Genomic DNA, 23338 nt, shown 5'->3' on the forward strand with positions numbered 1-23338 from the left:
CAGATTGTTAGTCTTGAAGAGCTGCACAATTTGTTCTTTGAAAATCTTTTCTTGTTTTCATGTGTTTGGGTTATTCAATTCAAAATGAAAAACGCAAATTTTAAGTTATTTTACTAGTAAAAAGTCGTTCAGTACACTTAGCTAAAAGATATTTGAACATACATCGATAGGAAATTTTCTCAACTTTCCAATGAAACCTTGGAAATAACGATATAAAGCATATTTTTTTTAGATTAGAGTCTTTTAAGCACTTGCAAGTCGATTACAGGAAAAGTTTAGTAATGAAATTAGAAAGAAACGAGAAGAGATAGAAATATGATGTTGGAGAACAAATTATGAATCGTCTTAAAATACAACTTTTGGATAATAGATAATCATAACTCACTATTTTGAGAAAATAACAAAAACCTCATCAAGAACACTAACTTTTAACTACTTTACAACTAAAAGGCAATTACAACTAATTAACTGAAAGATACGAGAACATCAATAGAAATTTTTTTTTTGAAAATGTAGAAACACGAGCCATAGTTGCAAGACGGATAAGGCATACTTATAATTGTATCAAGGAAATCGCCTCAAACTCTCAAATTACAAGCAGCGTTCAGAAAAAGAAATCAACCGGTGAATAATAATGCAAAACTTGATGAAATCAAAAAATATCATGCGTCTCCATGAAAAAACTTATTTTATTATTGACCATATATCAACCTTTGGCGCAAAACGGCGCAAGATGACACTCGAGAACATCGTTATTCGTTTCATAAGGTTCATTGTAATGTCGGACGGAAAACGAAAACTGCACTGAGCTCCAAAAATACATGATAGAACAACAAATCGTAATCGTGATATAGTTCATAAAACAAGATACCACTTATATAATCCAGTTCATATTGTCACGTTATTTCGAGTAAAAAAATATGATTGTAATTAATAAATAGCATATCACGACGGAGAGAAATTACTAATATCATAATAAAATTGCTGATATAATGAACAGGAGTTACATAACTCTACGTGTTAAATTCGAAAGTGAGCTCAAGAATAAAATATTACGATAACGTGCATATAAATTACGAAAATCGTGACAAAGATTCTGAAATCACGAACATAAATCACAACACTCATCACTAAAATATCAAAAATCATGATTAAGATCCTGAAATCATAAACACAAATCACTCTACTTATGTCTAAAATATCACTACAACGTGAATAGAAATTATTGAAATCGTAACCAAGATCCTGAAATTATGCACATAAATCGCGCTACTCTACCAGAAAAATATGATAGCAAACTCATGAATAAAATATCATGGTAACGTTAATGGTAACGTTATGAAAATCGCGACAAAGCTTTTGAAATCATGAAAAACGTTTAAATGTCGGTTCTTTTAGTTCATATACTTTACACAAACCAGTATACTCCCAAATCATTAACAAGAATCATGACAATAAGAAAATAGATCCGGCGAACAACGGCGAATGCGAAGTTTTTTCGCGAAGTAGTTTAAAAAAACGCAAATAGTTTATAATCCATATAGAAATCGTGATTTTTTGTTCATGAATTTATGAACGAATGTGTAGATTATGCCATCACTCCGAAAATCGTAAAACTATTACAGGCCATTTTTTACTTAAATAGGACTTCCGGAGTTGAACAGAGGCGTAGCTAAGGGGTCTGAGATCACCCTCTTCCTACATTTCACACGAATCTCCTTTCACTCCTCCATCAAACCCCTCTCAGATTCTTTCCCATCACACCCCTGTTTCATTTCTCATTCCCATCGTCTTCATCCACCAGGCATACCAAAATAAGCTGGGGGTTGGTCGGATGTGGGTTTTCATCCCTCATACAGACCCATCTCCGTATGTCTAAATAAGTTCGCAGTTAGACAACATATAACTAATGTCGATTGAGCCAATTAAAAATTATAAATTTTTGTTTCAAATGTTTCAACGCCGACACATACAGAGATCATCAAGTTTGAGATTGGCGAGCCATTGTTTTTTGGTTCAAAGTGTACTAAGAATGTAATAGACATTTGCACAATTATATTGAACATAACCCGCCATGGAATCATAGTTTGGAGGAATGAAATAGGTACAATTGCACCACTCTATGAATTAAAACTATATTTTCCTAAATTTTGCTTCAAGTTGCTTTCTTTATAAAGTTGCCCACAATGTTTCATATCACACAATATCAGTGTGTATTAGTTCACAGATCGTTTCTCAGCGTTTTTATTGCCATACTCCAGTTCATGTTTGCATTCTAGTATAATGTCACATGACACTGCGTTTATTTTATTTATTTATTTATATTTAAGTCATCTTACAAACTACCGGCAAAAAGTATGGTTAGGAAGTGTAAGCCAACTGTCAAAATTCACTTTGTTGGGAAATCCCAGGCAAACTGTTACTCGCAGTAGCTGTAGATAGTAAACAAAAAAGAAACGCTTTTTCTATTGTTAACTACTGTGAACTAGATTCGTCAATAACGGATTGTGTGGAATTTTCCCTCAAAGCGAATATTGACATTTAATAAATTATTTTAGTTATAGAAGGTTAATTTTTAATATATTTGATTCAATTATATTCGCAAAAGTAAGTAGCATCTAATACATTAATAATTGAATTGATCAGAGCAATTTGATTTCAATCCATCGATTTTGAAAACATGATTGTAAAAGTTTAGTTCGTTGGAACCATCATCTAGCAATTAACTCGTTCTTCGCAGTGGACACACCTGCCTAGTTTCATTTAGGCTGTAATTACAAGGCTACAATTATTTAATGGCCCACATCAGAACAATCCAATCGATTTCATTCAAATTGCAAATGAACATTAATTGCCACCCCATTGTTATTCAATTATAGGCATTTTATTCCTCCCCCATTATGGCTGCTTCTGATCAATGTAAACCAAGGCACTTCGACCAGAGCACGATGGTCTAAAATTCCACGAATGTTTTACCAGGCTCACATATTTATTTAATTAATTTTACCACCCATCGGAAAAGCTAGAAACATCATCGGAGAGAATTCCTGTGCACAGTGACCTAGAACATATATTTACCAAGAAATTCAAATATCTGTTAAAACTAGATGGCTAAGTGTTACTATGTCTTAGGAAAAGAATCTGTAATTTAACGAAATATTTTGATTATATAACGGTAAAGGTAGTCCTAATTCCTCCAAAATCTGAAAATTTGTTTTTAATTTATTCAACTCTCTTTCCCGTAAATTTTCCGCAATTAAAGAAGAGGGATAAGGTTTTTTTTTAAAATCAGAAAAAAAAAACAAATAAAAGAATACACACAGAAGAAAAAAAAAAAGATTTTAAAACAATTTGTCCTGGAGACTTTGAGTTATGATGTATGACGGAAAACAAGCTTTAGCGAGGTGCCTTCGGAGATTAGCTATCACTCGCTCAATTTTTAGTATTTTGCAATGAAAATTTGTAAAAATATTCTTCAATTGGCACATTATTCGGAATTTAATGAAAACACTCTCTGTATCGCCCAAACAAAAATAATGAATAGTATTAAAACGATTTATGCAACCTAAATGGTGTGTGAAGACAATTTTTGTTCTAAGATGGTGGAATGCTGAGTAATTTGGGATTAGCAAAATCTCTGCTACATTTCCATTCAAGACCACTGTGCAGTGGTGAACTACGGCACAAGCTTACTGGCGCGAGAATCCAGATGCGCGCGACCGAAAATTACATCATTTCGTAAATCACTCACATTTAATCAATCAACTCGTTTCATTTCAACACCCCTCGGGCTACTGTCTTGCGTTGACTATATGAGCTTGGTGCTCCCGAAAGTTGTTTTGCTTGGAATGAGATCCCGCAACACTAAACTTGTGAATCTTTTCCTTTTGGGGTGAAAAGAGCAACCGAGAGCAGCACTAGAATAAGGCAATCAAGTGATTGCAAAGCGCGCTCTGGAATGCCATTAGTTTTTTTGCGCTCGGTCGGTTACTTAGCTGTGTAGTGTCTGTGTAGTATCTTAGTGTGGCTGTTCTATGACGGCGTTCAAAAATCGAATTTTCCAAGTTGAATTGAATATTATGTTAATTATGTTAATAAACATATAAAGTCGTAGCTTAACTCTAACGTTCGCAAATTATTTGTCTCCATTCATCTATGATCTAAAGCAGACAGACAAGTACTAAGTATGATGAGTCAAATTTTTGAGCAAAACAATGTCGCCTAATTACAATAGGTGACGCTTGAGGTAGCTCTTCCAAGCCCATTGTCTTGTATCTAATGTTGGAACTGATTCACTTCTGGGCTTGAGCATGTTGTTCAAATGACGTCATCATAGAAGACATGAATCTCAGACAAAAAACCTATTTGAGTCTAAGAAAAAACTTCATGCTTTCTATTTCATTACCATACTGTGAATAATAGCAATAGTCAGTCTCTTGATAGCAGGTGCAGCACCCAGCATACCCTCATACATAAATTTATTTTCCGAAATAATTTTCCTTATTATTATTATTACTTAATTTAATCCTCATACTTTTCTTTTACTCAAATATTTGGTTCGGATACCATCGAGTGGGGTTCGCCGAAAGAGACGTGCAGCGGATACAACGACAATGTCATGTGTCGTTATAAGGTATTAACAGCGATCGGGGCCATTCTGGGAACGTATTTGGAGCGAGCGTGATACACAAACAGATCCTTCTTCGTTCATCTTTCTCAGCGTGCTCTTTCAGCCCGAGACCGGGTTTCACATCATGGATTCTATATAGACTGAAGTGTATAAAAAACGTACCGATATGGTGCTGTTTTGAGTGTTGCTACATTCAGCTGGCCGAAATAAATACCGATATAATCAATTTCCATTATTATGTGTTTTTCTAACGTCACTCCACATGTCCTCTGTGTATAGTTCCATTAAATCAATACCGGTTCGAGCTTTTATGTAGGAATGCAAAGAAAACGGGGGAAGATAACATCCGGGGAGTATATGTGATCGGGAAACAGTGGATTATAAGGATTTCACATTGAACCATTCAGTTCGGAAATTTGTCCAGTAAGAAAATTATAACATAGAGGCAATGTGCTTCGCTGCCGTCAATTTTTTGGAAAGTTTAGTGTTTTTTTGATTAATTTCCGGATTCTATATCTGGCTTCGTGGAAAAGCCTCATTCGTTATGTGGCCCTCAAATCATTTCCTCTACGTTCTACGCGGAGTGCATCGATGACAATAGACGTTGTTCCAGCGCCGTTGGAATGGATTAACAAGATAAGCACTAAATATTTCTTCTTTCTACACTTTGATTATTATGATTTCCGACAGGGTGAAACTGATCCCGGCCAAAAATAGCTTCCCCGTTGGATGGCCCCGCGACGCCGATTTCAGGTAAAAATCGCCACGCCGGCGTGCTTACTACTTTTACCTGAAATCGTCGGCGCGGTGCACACCTCTAGCCAAATGGAGGCCGAAGCGACTCTGAAAACTCAAGCTGGCCCTGCTGGTAAATCTCGAATCAAATGATATATGATAGGGGCTGGTTGGCCGAAGAGGTAGGTTGGCCGAGTGTCTTTTAATGAGAGGCTATTATGCGTAGTAGCGACATCTACAGTTTGCACAGGAGCATGTTTGTACTTTTTCCGCATATGAGTATTTTTTTGTTTTTGTAAAGTAATACAGTAATGTTTCGATTATATCACGGTCGTCCTGTATTTTAGCGTGATATATTTGAAGCGTGATATATTCAAAACAAAACAAAAAAATACATTTAAGCATTAACCCATGTATTTCTGTAAACAAACAGTCATAAAATTTAAAGTTAGTCAAAAAGAATTAATCATAGTAGGGTAATGAGCCTATTTTTGCTATGTTTCTATTACCACACCACCTATTTGAAGCCGTTGGTTAGAGCAGCGTCTGCCATCTTTGTTCAACGCATTGGGTCAAATGGTATGGCATCAGTGGATAATTTTTCTCCACACAACTTCACTTTACGTATCCCGTACCTTTTCTTAAAATTGTTGAACTACCCAAAACTTGAAGGAATCTGGCACGTTAAAGTTTTTGGTAAATATCTTGACTATTAAAACAATTTATTCGAAGAGACTACGATTCATTCCTCGTTGTATCAACATTCATAAAAATAGTCACATCTCCAATTCTTGATGTTGTCCTTCCAAAAGAAAAGTATTCACATCAATTCAAGAGAAAATACATATCTCGGCATACCTACAATATCTTGCGTATTTTGTTTTTCTCATTATTTTGTTAGATTTTCCTGCGAATAACTAACAATTAAGTGAATAAAAAAGAAGACGATTTTTTTATCCGGTACACCAGGCGCCCGCTTTAAGACACGGCAAATGAGTTACAAAGATTCTAAAACAAAAATTGGAATCGATCGTAAGATATTTCGACAATCCTAGTGATTACAACAACGGTTTTGGTAAAACATGATTTCGAGATTATTCACGTTTAAAGTTTTACGCCCCCCCCCGGCCCACGTAAAGGAATAAGATGAACAGTGCTATAACTTTGCTTTCACCTTTGACCTCTACAAAAATTTAAGATACTTTCTTAAGAATTTATACTTTAAGATAAAAGAATAAAAAGATCGACTTTTTGACCGACCTCATCATAACGAAATAGTCCGAAACCCACTAATAGGCTCATTACCCTACATGTAAATAAGCAAATTAATTGTAAACAAATATTAAAAGTGTCAGGACACAATATGTGGCTTAACTGGATCCAAATTTAGTGTGCCTTTTCTGTTTTTCAAAAAGCGTGATATAATCGAGACAAAACCGTGATATAATCGAGGGTGATATAAACGAGTATTTATATAAACGCATAGTGATATAATCGAAACATTACTGTATGTATAACGCGAATGTAATGTAAATTGTTACATGCGATTTCCAAAAACGTAGTACCGCTGAAAAGGGTATTCAAAACCTTGTTGGATGTAACGATTTCCAGTGTAACCTTTCTTTTGTTTTTGTAAATCGCGATTGCTCTCGAAAGTATACATTGGGGTAGGTTGGCCAAATTTTGTGCGGAGATGGTTGGATGAGTTGTAAATTTAGCGTAGAGCAATTGGCAGTTTGATATTCGTGAAATGCTAACCTTTTTCTGAGTGAAATTGGACATTATGCTAACATTGATGATTATAAAATATACATGAGAAATACGTAATAACAAGAAATTTTCTTTTTCTCGTCATTTATCGGTGTTCGAAAAAATCTGAAAATACTTTACTTAAATACATTTGTCAGCTGGATGCTAGTCTTTCTAAACTGTGTATCGCAATCGAGTTAAATAAAAAAGCGAAAACTGATTCATGTTTAACAAGGAAATCTAGAAGAATTGAAAGCAGTTGTTCGAGTACCCAAATGTGCCAGAAAACTTCATTATTTGCGTTTATTCTGATCAGTTTATTCATTTCAATATTTTTTTTTACTGTTTTTATTTTACGACTTTCATTAATCTTTTTCAGTTCATACATTTTATTAAGTTTTTTTTCCATTTAATAGTCTTAGCATTTTCTCAATGGATGATTCATTTCATCCAATACGTTACTTTCAATCAACTGAATTTATTCTAATAATTTTATATTTTTTAAATGTTGTCGAATTATTCATTTAATGAGCTGAGCTAATTTGATTTATTCATATTATAAATTTGTTTTTTGTAAAGAATGATTTATTATTTCATTTTATGAACTAGATATTTATTTTGCTTTATGTAGTTTTTTATTTTATTAATTTTATATAATTTATTCGGTCTATTTAAGATTTTGTTGATGCAGAACTGTCTTCATCTCACCTTTAGTTATGAACCTACCTTGCATGAGCTCTGGAAGCCAATGAATGCTCCAACAGTGATATATGTAAGAAATGTCTCATCTCACTGCTAGGTGAACTAAGTCGTTTTTTCATTGAGTCTTGGTTTGATTCACTCAACTTCAGATTGCAGTTACGGCAGCAACCAGAACTGTAACGTAAACTGCCTCTCAAACAGAGTACGAGAAACAACGCCTAATACAATCGAATATCCCAATTGTACAATCCGATACCTTTTTAATCTCTCCATAGTGCCTCCTTGCTTCTCTTTTCAATTACCTATCTAATAATCCCCCGTTAGCTAGCCTGTGTTCTGTCGAACTGGTGACTATGCTTCAGGCTCAATGCAACGTGTACCTAACCGACGATCAACACGGCTTCACGCTTGGACGTAGAACAGCGACTGATATTTTTTAAATCCACCTATGCCACTTTTGATATAATATAATAATCGCTACTATGAAGGGAAAGAACAGAAATTTTTGCAATTATTTCGATCCTTTCTCACAGGTCGAGAGATAATGGTTATCGTAGGACATGGCATCTACGTCAGGAATAGAACAGGGAAGCTAATTGGACAGTTGATGGTGCTGCTTTACATAAATGACGTGTATTTAATCTTTAATACTCCTTCGCGGGTGTACCCTATTAGGCATAAATACGCTAGGCATATGGACGTTTGGCATAATGGACGTTAGGCATAAAGACGTTTGGCATAATGGACGATAGGCATAATATACGTTAGGCATAATGGACGATGGGCATAATGGACGTTAGGCATAAATTATCATATTGAAGTATCCTTTAAGGAAATGACTTTTTGGTGGTGACAGCCTCGGGTGGTAAGAGCGCAAATGTTTGAAATTTGTTAAATTACCCTGGAAGCTGATAAAACTCGATTAAAATTTTATTCTATTGTATATACCTCAAGAAATCTTCACTCAAATAAAAGATGCAGAACGAATGAACATCGAATGAACGAATGAACAAAATTACACATCTCTAAAATAGGCTAAATACTCTTGTTTAAAATCAGTCTATTTTGTATTAAGGTTTTGAATGAAGCACATCAACCCCTTGATGCCCATGTTGTTTGTAAACAACAACGATTTTAAACTGCTAAAACTTTTGATTTAGGCAGAATTTACTCACAAAAATTAAAGGGTTGTGTACAGGACACGACCACGGGGACATTAAAAATATAGCTTTTTTCAAGAGCGTGCAAATGAATTTTATCTATCACACATATCGACACACGTTCTTGTTCACTCGCCTGTTTTCATATGTTACAATTTGCTATATACCCTCCCCATTAAAACATAATTTATTGAAGGTCTTTTAACGGTAATCTATTAATTAATCAAGTATCTTACTAGGTGATTGGCATTATTTGGCTGATCCATCTAGTAAAAATAGGCTGGTCTGTCCAGAAAATATATTCAAAGGAAAAGTTCCATATTGAAAGCTGTGATGAGGAAACCCACGCCCGCTAACGGAAATATACAGATTCTCCATAAAATGTGAAATTTCATTTTACATTTAAATTTTCAATAATGTACTAATGAACTTAAGTAAACAATCTTAAGTTTAAGTATTTCTTGATCGATTAGTGGTGGAAAAATGAAATTATTTGATAAATTACATTGTTATGCAACGTTCGCACTACCAGTTAAAACGGGTTTTATGCTATCTTGGTGACATTTTTCTTGTTGCTAATTATTAAAACGTGTTATAACTCTGTAGTGTAAACATTGTATTATTAAACCAATTCTGCAGCGTTTTATGTTATATAGGTGTTTTATGTGGTAATAGGACTGACATAATTATATCTTCAGTACAGCGGTTTGTTTCATCATTTAAAACAGATTTATTTTAAAATTTAAATTAGTATACCCAACCGTATTTGTTGTATACCTTAAAACGCAATTAGAACTGTGTTTTAAATACATAGGGTAGGACAGATATTCTGACTGGTTAATCTGGGAAAACAATTTTAAATCCAGTAACGCTTAAGACATGGCTTGAATTTGAATCGAAAAAGAACACCCGCTTCAACTGCTGCTGGGACGGTAAGTTCTGTTTTAAAATTTTCCGTTGTGTGCAGTACGAAACAAAAGTGTTTGAAATTAGAAAACAAAAAGTTCTGCTGGGAATGTGATTGTTTCCGATGCAATTACACTCAGATTTTTCACGCAGGGGATACAGGCCGTGTATATGAAAACCGCATAAATTTAAAAAAAAAAAACGCGTTAATGAAAACCGCATAAATTTCAAAATCCGCGTAAAAAACCTGAGTGTACTCTCCTATATAAAATACTACGCTGCTGAACAGTGCAATAACTACAGAAGCACGTTGTCAGATGCCTTACTGATAAAAAACATATAACCGAAATATGAAACATGAAAACCAAAAGGCTCTTTACCCTACGCAGCTACAAAGCGCCGTAAACATGGATTAACAAGTTACAACGCACACGCATGCATAAAAATATATTTTTTTCAAACGCAACACTCTTAAGTAGCACACACCGTATTGAATTAAATCCAAACCACCCCGCCCACCCACTTTGAAAATCATTCTGTGACACCATGCTGGTACCCGACAAATCCGCACACGGCCACCGCTGCCGAAAATGCATAGCGTCTACCGCTTATTGTAGTGCCCATACACTGCAGCCATGATCTTACCCGTTCGACATAAGAACAAAAACTGATTCAAACGGGTACGCGTCACCTCTATTTATAAACTAACCGTATATGGTTTAGTCACTTAGGTGCGAGTGTGTGCAAATGCCAACGTTACCGAAAATCGATAGCGCTTATTGCTTCGCCCGGAGACGACGTTGCTCGTGTGGGATAAGAGCAACAACTGATTCAAACGGACATGCGTTGCTTCTATTTATGACTTTTCGTGTTTCATTGAGCAACTAAGCTGCCCTCTTTTGACGGCTGTGTCTGAGAAATCTGCCTCACGAATGGTATTTTTCCCGTTTTTCGTGAACTTTTTAATTTTACCAATTTCCAAAAGTCTACTTTTATTGGGGAGATATTAAATTATTACCAATATTTAAGTTAGGTGTTTCTGAATCGGTTGGTGTATGAATGATTAAAATCCATCTAGTAATATCGGAGTTATAAGCGTGCAAACCTTACATAGTTTCGTTACATGGGAGATAGTTTAGATTTTAGAATGACACCTAGCCCCAGATAGTGGAGTAAGACATTTTTAATGTCAAAACAAGAAAGACCAGTAACTGGGAATATTAGAGCTAGAACTGAAGTTATTGCTATAAGTCTGATATAACTGTGCTGGAGCAGTACCACCAGAGGTATTGACAGTTCGCCTTGATGAATGAAATTTTGATATATCTTCATTATTTTCCATTATTATTGAAAACTGCTAATGCGTATCTTCGACTTTCTTTTCCTAGCAGTATTGAAAATTTTCTAGGAGAATTGTGTTGAGTACCGGAAGGTAAATATTGAGCACTGCGAAAGACGCATCGTGTTTCTTGAACCCTAAGAACGATAGAAAAAAGTTGGGCATGTAAAGATTAACTTGGATTAGGTCATCATGCATGCAAGGTGTAATTGTCCAAGAAAAAAATATATAACCCAGAAGAACAGCTCATGAAAGAAAGAATGATGTATTTTATTATTCATCCAAAGAATATACGAATATTGCTGGTTCTATATTGATTATCTCCCATATTCTTAATCACAGTAACTGTATTCTCGAGGCCATCGCAAATAGAACTACGGAAACTCGTTGATGTTAGAGAGAGTTTATTCCTGTACTAATATTAAGAGCCATAGTACTCAAGGGAGAGCAAGGAGTTGAAAGAAGAAAGTTTAGTAAAGCGTGGAAAGGATCATATGAGCAAGCTTAGAGTTTCCCGGCGACTTAACCCTTTGTCTGCTACCGCAGGAGTCAGGATGTTTTGGCATTAGAAATGCGAATCACCCGAGTCTACGGCATGTCCGGACGAGCGTAAAGTAACTTTGCATTTCATGCAGTCAGAACCGACCTTCAATTCCTTGCTCTCCCTTGAGTACTATGGCTCCTAACATTGAAAAATATAATTCACCTTCCAGTCCCTTGCCAATTTAATGCCGTTACAGCAGTCTGTTCATTATTTTGCTTTTTTTTAATATTTGGATGCAACTGTATTGGTAATACATCTAAAAGGCTAAAAATTTACTTGTATCAAAACTGAAGGGATATTTTCTTCATCTCGTCTGCAGAAAAATAGAAAAAAAAAGCTCTGCACTTGTAAGGGGTAAATATCTCGCACGGTATTTTTCATCCTGGAGTCTCTTGCTAGAGTTATGCGAAGGTATGGTATAGCAAAGCGTAATTTTTTCCTAACCTGAAAAACAAGCGAAATCTCTAACGAAAGCCTTGCGATTATTTATATATTTTTATGAATTATGCCTATCGTCCATTATGCCTAACGTACATTATGCCAATCGTCCATTATGACTAACGTTTATTATGCCAATCGTCCATTATGCCTAACGTCCATTATGCCTAACGTACTTATGCCTAATGTATGTATGCCTAACGTACTTATGCCTAACGTATTTATGCCAAACGTCGCGCACCCCTTCTTCGCAGACGATCACCAAATATTTCGTCTCATTCGCTTAATAGAGATATTTAGGGGTATGTGGGTTATTGAATTTTATACTGCTAATTATTGTTAACCCATGAGACTAAAACGACTGGTTTCCTCATTAGATCTTCTAAAGTTTGTAGTAATATAATATTTATTACCCAGTTTACAACAATGCAAAAAAAAACATATTAGCAGATAAAAAATTTGGTAGAGGAGGTCTCAGTTTGTTAGCAAAATTTAATTTTGTTGCTTTGAATTTAAAAATCAAACAAAAATGGTTGAGAGTGTAAAAGTAACGTAAGTATGCTCGTAAGTATGCATCAACGCATATGAAAAATTTGTAGAATACAGTAAGATTCCGTTTTTGGCATGCTCCCTTTTGGCAGCAAATGGGTCCCGTTTTTGGCAACATTTTTGTTGGCCATAACAAGTCTTTTAGAAATGTGCAAAAGATATTTTTTTGTATCAATTTATATCACATTTGACTTCATTTCCAAACATGGGAGTCATATTAACCCTCAAAGGCGCAAATCAATTTTTTTTAATATTGTGAAAATTGTCTCATAGCTTCAATACATTACTGTGATAATTTTGAGATGTTTTTCGCAATTTTGTTTTAAAACAGTGTTATGTATTTAAGGGTTACCTATATTTTACACCATACGTGTTTTATTTAATCATTACAATAAGTGTAGAGATGCATTATTTATGTAGGGGAATGTGTTCGGTTGTCGGAACATTTTTGTTGTTGGCTCACAACATTACTCCAATTAAACAATATATGGGAATAAGCATACCAATAGAAAGCTAAAGGCCTTAGCTAATAACTTATCGAAGAATTTAATTTCATTTGTCAACTTAAAAAAAGTTATTAACAATTAAGTAAAATGATAACTGTTTACCATTTTGAAAAATGTGTTCGGTTGTCGGCACCCTAAAAAATATAAAAATTGAAACATATGAATGATGATCATCACGATTCAAAGGGAAAAGGAAATTTATTCAGTTCAATACCTATCAAAGGCATTATGAACGTCATCCTTCATCATAACCACAATATGTGTATGTGAAAAACTAGTGCGAATATTACGCACTGCTAATGTACTGACGGATCGCATTCACTGCCATTGAGTTAGTTTCAGGCACTCCAGTTTTTTACCAAAGCTTCAGACAGATCAGATAGAAGTCAGTCAAAACGGGAGGGGACTACAGGGTAACCCCGAGCCCCCCCCACCAAATTATCTGGTCGTGATAATCTGGTATATATGGTGCTACCTAGAGGTGAAAACCCGACCAGGTGGGCTTTCTTCATGTAAATGTAAAACGCTAAACCGGAAGTCGCCTTCCTGGTTTTCAGAATGGTGCCAAAGATCGATCTTTGGTATCTATTCGTAAAGCCCGTTCCAAAATACCCATATTGATTAGGTTATTGAGAGCATTTGTCACAAAAAATTGGGTGCCGACAACCGACCATGTTTGGGTGCCGACAACCGATTTTAGTAACCTTTTTGAAAACAGATCAAAAGAAAACTTGTGGCGAACATTTCGGCGCCATTCAACGTTGAATCACAAAATAGAATAAATTCACATCGTAAATATTCAATGCGCATACTTCTTCAATCGATTTACTTCTTTCTGTAACACTAAGCAAATCATCAAAAAAAACTTTTGAGTAGAGTTTCACTTGTTCAAAAAATACATTGGTTGTAGAACAGAACATTCGAGTCTGCTTCAGCAATCGGCACAAAAAGATCGCGCTAATATATAACACAAATAATATTTATCAGAATGCCCATATCTGGTTTCTGTCAAAAGCTCCATAGGGGTGCCGACAACCGACCAGTGCCGGCAACCGACGACTTTCCTCTATAATATGGACAAGTTGCAAGTGATTTTTACAACAAAAATAGTTTTCTTCAAACCTAAATATCTTCAAGCATTGCAGTTCAATTTTCAATCTATCAATTCCATTTGAAAGATCAACGATGGGTTAGTTATGGAGAAGCAATAAATTTATTAATTATTTAAAAGGGCTATGTTTTTTAAACAAAATTGTTCAATAATTTTCAGAAAGAAAACATAACAGCCCCAGGAGCGAAATTAACACTACCATTCAGTGAATTGTTCAAGTTTTGACGTTCAGTGGGCCGAAGAAAAGCGATTCGAATTAAATGCTATTTTACATATTCGTAATGAGGGGAATTGCACTCGAGAAGTGCGCGAAGATTGTGAGAATTCTACAGGACGGCACAGTGGGTAGAATGCTACTTTCGACGCTCAAATCCTCTAGCGCCCTGGGTATGTATCCTGAAGGATTTGTGTCTTCGGAAAAGTATCTTGGATGAAAATGAGCATTATTTTGATCACTGAATAAACGTTTCTTGCAAAGAATAAGCACAGCCTTATGACTGAAATACAATTCGGAAAACTGCAGAAAGGACTAGACACAGCAGTGATTTAAATAAGATTACTTTATAAATTATTTGATAAATTTATTCTCAATTCGAAATATTATATTTGAATTCGAAAACAAGAAAATATTTGCAAATATTTTAGTTTACTCAAAAATTCTTTAGCGAAGTAGGAACTATTTAACTTGAATTATATTTTTTCCTCATTTCATTTGTCTGCAAATGGTCCACCTTTCCCCACTTTTTTTTCCTCGTGGTTATAAAGTTAAGGGTTTTTACTAGTCACAAACAAAATTCCAGCTTCCGCCATTTGCCGTTTCGTGGGTTATTATAAATTTTGTGGAACATATTTTTTTCAATATTTTTGATGAAAACAACCTTAAAATGTCATGATAACATTTATCACTCTTTTAAGCATTTTTATTATTGTAAATTTTCGAAGATTTAGGAATAAAACATTCATTTCTAGATATATTTTTCATAAACAAATGTTAAAATTCATTTTCTCGAGTATTTTTAAATGGGTCGTAGCGCCATCTACATAGGTTATAAAGTATAAATGTCTTCAGTACATGTGTTAGAAATATGAAAACAAACAAGTTTGCCGAAGAAAGTTTTTTGATAGAACACCTCTATCAAAAGATAGAACTGATCTAGATCAGTTTCTACTTATCTAGATCAAAACCAAAGTTGTCAAAATAATGATCATTTCCATCTAAGATGCTTTGCTAAAGATATACCCAGGATATATACCTAGGACGGTTTTGAGCGTCGAAAGCTTGCCCAACTGTACGACGTCTGAATTTGATAAAATCATGAATAAAATTGAATTTGCTTATTTTTTCTTTCATCTCATATCATTTCACATATGATTAAACATCCTTGAAACATTTTTGAAGTAAATTGAAAATCCAAACTTTAAAAATATGGTTCCATTTTTGGCACGGTTCCGGTTTTGGCAACTGAAAAAAATAAAATTGTTACAAAAAACGGAATCCTACTGTAGCAGGATGTTTTCAATAAAAAATGAAACGGGTACTAATTTTCAACTAAAATTTAAATTAGAGTAGTTGGTGCGGAGATCATAGTGTCGTATGTAGAGTTCGTCGCGGTTGCGGTAATTACCGCACCCGCACCGCAAAATCTGCGGCGCGGTGAGACACTTTTTCCTGCAGATGCGGTGCGGGAAAGAGCTTTTTACCGCGCGGTTTTACCACAACCGCACCGCAAACAAATAATTGATAAAGTGATAATTTTGATTATTCTAAATTGATAAACAGACTGCTATTACGAAAGAAATTCTAGCTGTGTCCGAAATATTTTGACGCTATTATTTTTACGACATATTTTGGACTAGTTATTTTAAACTTATAAGTAAAACTTCACAAACTATTTCAAATGCATAAAATGCAAGATCCAAAAAAATACAAAATTATTAGATAATTTAAAAACAATAAATTTGTACTCTTAAATCCAATTTAAAAGTGCATCACTTCTCCAGATTTCTGTTGGAAATCGTGGAATTATGAATCGTTTTCGATATCAATTTTTCAACTGTGAATTTTGACTAATTTAAAGGAATTATAGATGAACTAATTGGGCTGGGACTCAAACACAACCCAAAGAATATAATTATCTTCATCAAACCAAACGAATTTGGAGTAATTGGCAGTAAAGGATACAAATGTATGAAAGCGTCCAAAAATAAGGAGGGGTCCAAATTAGGATGATTATTCTATCCTTCGTTCATCAACATCGTATTTCTATCTTCTTTGATTGCTGTGTAAATTCAATGTGAATTTTTCTGCAGTCAATTTTATTGGACTCTTTCTCAAAACGTATGCTACATAACTTTTTTTCGCGTACTTCCATTCAAATTTACTATAATTTTCTACCAAATGAAGTCCTAATATTTTTCAGTTAAGACTATTTTGTAGCTTTTTTGCCAAATACCACATAGTTTGACTCCCGTTCACTTCAATTGAAGTTTTTGCCATTGGCTCTTTGGGAAAATATCAGAGGAAAATACATTAAATGCTAGAACTTTCGAACTAACCTTTAGAAAATTACACTTCATACATTTTTAAAGAGAGCAAACTTAGTTTTTGAATGAGAATACATCTGTTTCTTGAAGAATGCGGAAGTTAGAGTTTTGGGATATTTTGTCCGTAAAACCCCCTATTTTTAAAAATCATTTCTGCTGTATGCTAAAAATCATACATTTTTTGCAGTTTTTCTAATGTTCAATAATTCTGTACCGATTGAGACCGGACTCCTGATTAGATGTAATGTATAGAGCCATTTTTTTTCCATCAAATATGGCGTCGTTCTTATTGATGAAATACAATATGTTTTTATTTCACTGTATTGGAATATATGCGTTATTATATAGAAGTACTGGTATTTCGAATTTAAATTTTTTTTTTGGTGAAATTCCTTTATGAATGAAAGGTGGTTTTTACTACGTAAATGCGAAAATCATCCATTTCATTCTCATATGTCAAAAAAAAATATTCAACTTCATTTCTTATTACATTTTTATTACACTCTTTTCAATTAACTGAAGGGTTACTAAAATAAAAGTTTTCCTATTACTACAGTAGAACGTTTTTGAATGTATAATGTTTGCCATAAAATGTACGGAATTTTATTAATAGAAGATGCAAAAGTTGATTTTTTATAAACATTGCATTCTGAGGAGTCTCTTAAAGATAAATTTCGTGTGAATAAGAATAACATTTTATTATATATGGTTATACAAATGAACAATTTTACAACACTATTTTTAAAAATATAAAAATTTTACCGCATTACCGCGCGGTGCGGTGCGGTAAATAAAGTGCGGTTGCGGTAAGCGGCGCGGTTTTATTATTTTTTTGCGGTTGCGGTGCGGACAATCCATTTACCGCCCACATCCGAACCGCAACGAACCCTAGTCGTATGGTGAAATATAGCTATTTTTGCTTGAGGGGCGCATTAGACCTGTTTACCCTATGCACTGCAAGAACAACAACCTGCTACAACGAAACGCTTATTTGTAACTCAACGAAACAAAATAAATAACCCTATCCAGAATTACCAGAGACTCTATGTTCTTTTTATTTCGCATTCCAGATCCTCCCCCGCATATCTCTCGCTCCGTGTAACGTGCACCGTGCTCCGCTTTACTGGCATTCATTAAAATCCGTTAAATTAAATTACTTTTATATTACGATATTGAAACGTGCACTTACCCAATTGATTATACGAGCTCGGTATGCCTCTGTATTGCCGCTTTGCTCTCTTTTTTACACTCGCCAACTGAAACCAGATCGTTAGTTCCCCTCCCTCTTTCCAGTGTTATTTCACTCGAGTTTTTTGCGTGAATTCGCCTGGATTTAATGGAGTTCTGTAACACCGTTGGCAGTTTGCCTCTTTTCGTGCTTGATATCACTCTCCCTCGCTCTCTCTCTTTATTTATCTCTTGCGTCACGGCTCTCGGTTCGGGAGGAAAAAGTCCTTTCTTCGCAGTCGTTCTTTCGGTCGGAAAAAACACGAATGAGTGTGGAAAGCGGGAGAAAAAAGGTGCTGACGATAACACACCGGAGCAGACTAACGACGAAGCCGGCGTGCGCGCTTGTCCACCTAAACCCGGCAGAAAAAAAAAACAATTCACTTTCGTTGATAGGTAGGTACAGTCTGGCTTGGTGGTGGGTGGTGATTTCACCTCTCGTGATGCTCTGCCACACGGCTTAGCGTGTCGTGTGCCGCTTCAGAAGGGCAACAGTTGCTCTCACGGACTCGTTCAGCGCAGCTTCTCACTTCCGTTTGTCGATGTGCCGATCTTTGCCAGAGCAAACGCGACAGCACGCGGTATGTGATGTTATTACTCCGTTTATAGAGCAAAGTGTGTAAAGTGATTTTATTTGATTGTATGGGATGTTTTGATATTTTTTATCCTTTGCTATTCTGCACTTGAATACAGTCTGGTATCCAGAGCCGGGGTATGAAAACACTCTCAACACTGTAACACAGGTCTATTCTTCTATTTTTGCTGTTCCAGTCAGGAAAAAGCAACGAGCGCCTTACAGAAATATTATTAAAAGAGTAGCACAAGTGGAGCAAATTTTCCAGTGCATTTCAATTTCAACCGCTATACGTTCGTTTGTGGCGTGTGCCGATAAAGTATTCGCCCGATTGTTTGATGTTACAGTTATTTAATTCGCATGTAATTACTATTATAAAGTTAAAACTAATCGAAAGTTGCATTGAGTCATTGGCTAAAAACTCCGCAATAGTGTTATTATTACAAATGTTTACAAAAATGTGTCTTCCAACATTCAGTTAATGTAGTTTTCCAACAGTATTGGTGTCGTAAAAGAGCTTTTGTATGTTACTTTCAAATATGTAGTCTGTAGCTGAAATCGTATCTGTAAGAGAGAAAAAAACAAAACATGTTATTGAGTGGAATCTAAACTTTTTTTTTGTACAAGTAATAAAAGCTTAACTACATTGAAATTAAATTTTCATTTCTAATGTTGCATCTTGCAACAACTAAAATGCCATTAATTCATTACGAAACAATGCCTGTTTATGCAACAATACCTTTGGGTATATTCACCAACTGATTATTGGCCACACTGAAACAATATATTTATAAATCGCTAAGAATTAGTTTCGTACAGATAATTTTCGTGAAACATACGAGTGTTTGAACAAATTACGGATCATTAGTAGTTCTATTGAAATAGTTTTATTTTTATTACAAATTTTTAGTAAAATCGTTTTCATTAGGCTAACGATTTGTTCGATGAAATATACGAATGGCTTTCAAATGTATACGAGAACCTTTCGTAATATGAACAGTGAACATTAAAAAACTTCAAAAGACCTTCAACAGAGGTAGAATATGGTGTCCTTTTTGATGCACATAAGGTAATTGTAGATCATCACGACGGTCAAATAATCAGTAACTTCGTCCATGTCCATTTCAGGAACATCTCCTGGACCTCTTTCGCTTTCAAGTGACCCACAATTCGGTGCAGTGCGAACTCGATCGGATTCAGTTGAGCCATCACGAACTGTTCGTTGGTTTTAATATAAACAAGCTTGACTTTTCAATATACAATATTGGACAAAATATTTGCAACAGGTATTGTACTTCATTAAAAACCGCCAATAAACTGAATTGTCGTTGAATCGCAACAAATTTTCGGCAGTCGATTGTTTAGATGTCCAGTTTCATTGTATATAATTACAAGAGCAATCAACTCTCCAACAACATCACAGTAAGCATTTTTTTGATGGGGCGTTTTTTTGTGTAGGATGAACGTATTGCAAATTTGACGCTTTCTCTTGATTTTTTGTTTTAGTACAAAGAGAGTGTGAAGTGAAAAACAAGTGGAAATGGTTGAGTTTTATAACTTAAGTATGAGAACTAAAAACTGAAATTGCAGCTCTTGATATCACGCTACCTCTGAAATGCATGCGTGCTTCAAACTTTTTCTCGATATTTACTTTTTAGAAAAGTCACTCCACCGTTTTAAAACATATTTCGAATACTGTTGAACTAATCGTACTATCATGGATTTGAACCATTACTACTAATCCTAATGTCAAAGAACAAATTAAAAACTTTCAAAACCAGTTAGGAAAAATCATTATTATAACTAAAACAATTCTTTTTCGCGAAACTTTTCGATAAACTTCTGTCACTGGTGATAGTGCACGCTGCTCTGAAAATCTAGCAAAGGCGTTTTAGGGCATTTTCGGGTCTCGTCCAGAGACATTTGCGCGACTTGCGGATGGCTAAATCAGTAAAGTATGCTAAATTGTAATTATTTCAATAAAACATTTTCAAATATTATATAATACATATTCGCAACCTTACTGTGGAAAGTTTGTTTAATAAACTTCTTTAATATTGAATAGAGAAAATAATGAAAATTGCTGAACTTTCTCAATAGTCCAATTGCGCGGAAAACGTAGTCGAAGACAGTCTAAATTCGGGCGGACGTAGCGTAGTTGGTAAATCGATTGCATTGCACGCAGCTCACCTGAGTTCGAATCTCAACCCCGCAAATAGGGTTCGAAATTTTTCTTAAGAGATTTTCCTTAATAGATTTTTCTAACCCGAAGAGGCGAATGAACTTAAGGTTAAAACCTCTATGATTGAAATAAAAAATATAAGAATAGTCTAAATTGATAGGTTTTATCTGCTTCCAATAATATTACAAATTTTATTTTCATAGTAGCATGGATTCGTCAACGTAAACTGTCTCTGGCAGCACTTCTTCTCGGAATCCAATCAAACTAGTTGCAAAAACTTCTAGAGCCATCACCTGTAATTGGTAGCCTTACTTGTTTTTGTGAGCAAATCTTTCTCAAACAAAAAAATTGAGCTGCGTAAAAACGTTGTTGTTTATAAACAACATGGGCATAAAGAGGCTAAAAACTATCAAAAATTTGGTGTAGTTCGATGCAATAGAAAAATTGGTTGCATGTACATATTTATGTGGGAATAATACATATTATAATAGACAGGCAGTATTCGAAGAAGTTTCTTGTGGATGACTTAGAACCACTTTGTTTCTACTTACTTGGAGTCAGTAGCGTAGCCAGACATTAGGTTTGGTAAACATCAAATTAACTGTAAAAAGAAAAAGAAAAACCAAAACCGTCATCTTTGAAGTTTTAAAACTGAAACACCTAAAACAGCGCATCTTCCGATATAATAATTTAAGAAATTATTTCTCCTAGAAGTAATTATGGAGAATAATTTTTTTGGTTGAAGGTATGAACACCATGTATAGGGTGTATAGCAAGCTATAAAATGACAATGTATTTTTTTCAAAATATTTTTTTCATTTCGTATAAAAGAAATGTAAAGAATTCACTCAATCTTTCAAAAAAAATTCCAAGGCTCGGAAGGCCGAGTCTCAATGATTTGGGACAATGTTTGGTTGTGTGTGTGTATGCGTGCGTTTTCTTTACTGCGTAGTAAAGCTTTTACGCCGACCCAGTACACGTTCAGTAGTTAAACCATTCTACCGATTTCGCCCATCGTGTGCTAGAGTGAGGGACTCTGTACAGAGAAAATAACTCTGAACCCAACTCCTCTGAAATTCACCAAGGTGTCCGACATTTGCCCGATCCTCTGGATTCCATTTGAAATGACTACTTCGGGGGAGGCGTACTAATGAACTGCGCTTGATTCCAGGTCTAGCTGGTCGTGCTAGTTCGCTGGTCTCATAACCGCCGTATCAGTCCTGCCCGGCATAATATTCTAAATGCGCTCCTCTCTACGGTGACCAGTTGGATGCCGTGGTCGATCCAGCGATTCCAGTTGGAGGGTGGCTTCCGGTTCTCTGGTGCCCTGGCGATCCTATACTGGTTGTTTATCGCGTTCGGTGCTACTCGGCGTAGTCCCCAACGGTGGAGCTAGCTTACCTCGACGGAGAGTTCCCCGACGAAAGAATGTCTCCCGCAACCGTTGACGGACGCGTTATTCTTGGTTCGATGCAGTCCGGCAGAATGCCGAGGTCAGTTCAGCGATTCCGGGTGGAGGATTGCGTCCCGACGATTTAAGCCGGCAATTCGCTATGGACTGCTCGGAATAGTCCCCGACGATGGATCTTTCCTACTCCGACGAAAAGTTCCACGACAGTGGAAGATTTTCCGAAACCGATGCGACCTGGGCAAATGCCGGGGTCAGTCCTGCAATTTTGGGTGGAGGATGACTTCTAGTTCACAGGCGCCCGACGACCATTTGCCGGTGCTACGGTCTACTCGAACTAGTCCCCAACGGTGGGTCTAGTCTACTCCGACGAAGAAATTTTCCGAAGTTGAAATTTCGCTCGAAACCGTTATCTCGGTGGTGGTCGGTTAGGTGCAGAGGTCAGTCCTGCGATTCCGGGGGAGGATGACTTCCGGTTCTCAGGTGCTCTCACGACCTACCGTCGACAATGCGTGCGCTCAGTCTAGTCCCCAGCGGTGGATCTCGCCTACTCCGGTGGTCTACTTTATCTCTCTTCCTCAGACTGACTTGCCCATTTTTCTTTGCCCGCGCACATTCTCTGGACAATATTAGTCTTGTCAACGTCCTCACCGACAATGGTTCTCATTTCGTTTTGCTCGTGCTCGAATCGCGGGCCCTCGAGAACCACGTACTCAGGCGTTTCCTCTGCATCACCGCACGCGATGCAGAACGGCGAACTCGCGTGGCCGAACCTGTACAGATACATTTTGAAACAGCCATGTCCAGACAAGAACTGCGTCATGTGGAAGTTCACCTCACCATGCGCTCTGTTCACCCACACCGACACTCGCTATCTACTTCGAGTAGAAGGTTTATGGTAATCGTTCTAGCTATCACGTAGGGTGCCTCTAATGAGATAGTTCGATACGCGCTAGACACCCGCATGACCATCACCCTGAACGTGCTGTTTAGCCAAGATATGTTCCTTCTCGTCTGCAGTGCCGTCACCCAAG

The 23338-nt window shown here is 36.0% G+C and overlaps 1 protein-coding gene across 3 annotated transcripts in view; it reads right to left on the reverse strand.

The window, feature by feature from the left end:
• LOC131689180 (LIM/homeobox protein Lhx8-like) overlaps positions 1–23338 on the reverse strand; it is a 426496-nt gene that overhangs the window by 373384 nt on the left and 29774 nt on the right. For 2 of the 3 annotated variants that reach the window (XM_058974093.1, XM_058974091.1), the window contains exon 2: positions 18103–19278. The gene's annotated coding sequence lies outside the window, so the exon portion shown is untranslated. Of the gene's footprint in view, positions 1–18102; positions 19279–21447; positions 21498–23338 lie in introns of all 3 variants that reach the window. The other variant, XM_058974092.1, reaches the window with a different exon arrangement.

Source organism: Topomyia yanbarensis, chromosome 3 (assembly GCF_030247195.1).
Source record: "Topomyia yanbarensis strain Yona2022 chromosome 3, ASM3024719v1, whole genome shotgun sequence".
NCBI lineage: Eukaryota > Metazoa > Arthropoda > Insecta > Diptera > Culicidae > Topomyia > Topomyia yanbarensis.